Genomic DNA, 1,555 nt, shown 5'->3' with positions numbered 1-1,555 from the left:
ATATACGCGCGCGCGTACAACATGAGCTTTTGACACATTCAATATTCGTGATACGTTTAAAAACAAAAAATAAAGTAAGTTTTTTAAAATTTAATAATACTTGCAAATATAGGGTAAATTTAATTTAATGTCACTAGTTTGTGATGCGCAAAATATAAGATGGTTGTTAGGAGTCGATACAAGTGAGAAATGTCCACCATTATTAAATCCAGAGACGAATAGTAGGAATCTATGTCGTAGCTTGAGAAGTGACTTGGATTGTAATTGGAATATATCCCTAAAATCAAATTCCACTTTTAGATCATAAAATTTTTTATGAGACCGTACACAAGTAAATTTTCTGAGACATATCTTTTATTTAGATCACTCATGAAAAAATAATATTTATTTTTATAAACATATATAGAATTATCTCGTTTCACTAATAAAAATATGTAAAATCGTCTCATAAAACATCAACGTATATATGAAATTAATAAATTTTGCTTTTTTCTCATTCACATTCATGCATCATCATTGCCAATGTGTAAATTAGCCTTTGTTTTTTCTTTCAAAAAAATAATTTCAAGAATATTTAAATTTTAAACTTTATTTTAAACTTAATGTAAAAAGCCCAAGTGGTTGGCAAACGTTGCATCCATTTTGACTGAAGCTTTTTGATATAGTTGATAAGATAAGTGATCCACATTTCAAAAATAATTTAACAAGCAATCACGCTGCACAACTTCTTTTACATCAGTGCATCGACATATGTGTTATATATTTATATAATATTTTGTATAATTCATTTGATTTATATTTAAATGAAGATTAAAATATAAATATAAAGAATATGATGGATTATATTGTAATTTTGATATATGATTAAACAAATAAATAGAAAAAAGAAAGAGAAAAAAGTCTAAAGTAGGAATTGAAGCCTACACAACTTGATGATTAGGAAAGCAAGGTTCTATCAGTTTGATCACTCGTATTGTATAATTATAACCTTTCATCAATTTTGTTGTTTTCTCAAGGCTTTGAACCTTGAATAATGGTTTAAAACAAGGTATATTTGTTGATTTATTATAGGTTATAGCACGTCTTATGCCAAATGTCTCAAGTTTAAGACGAATCCCGGTTTGTGTTTAACTGTTATAAACGTCTCTCCAACTGAAAAAAACAAGTATCATTTGATTATTCGGTAAATTTGTTTGTAAGACATATTTTTGGATTCTCGAGATTGGGAATAATAGTTTGGATTAAGTATTTGTATTATTTCTTATTAATTTGTTTTTAAAATTATTGGGTTAAGCGTGTATAAGTGATAATAATAAGAAAATTAATTATCTCTTAGGAAGTTCTTGTGCGTCAAGCTGTTGAGATTACGTCGCTTGATCTGGTTGGCTAGATGAACCGTAAAATAGTGACGCTAGATTTTAACAGGTAATACTATATCTGCTGGGGACAGGACCGATGGTAGGAAAATGATAAGACTGATATCTAACGGATATAATACAACACCAGCAGATAGACACACACATCTTCGTACTCATGGGCCTAACAGCTTGACTCA

Source organism: Primulina huaijiensis, chromosome 3 (genome assembly GCF_012295235.1).
Source record: "Primulina huaijiensis isolate GDHJ02 chromosome 3, ASM1229523v2, whole genome shotgun sequence".
Classification (NCBI taxonomy): Eukaryota; Viridiplantae; Streptophyta; class Magnoliopsida; order Lamiales; family Gesneriaceae; genus Primulina; species Primulina huaijiensis.
The sequence above is the reverse complement of the archived record's forward strand: the minus strand, read 5'-3'. Positions refer to the sequence as shown.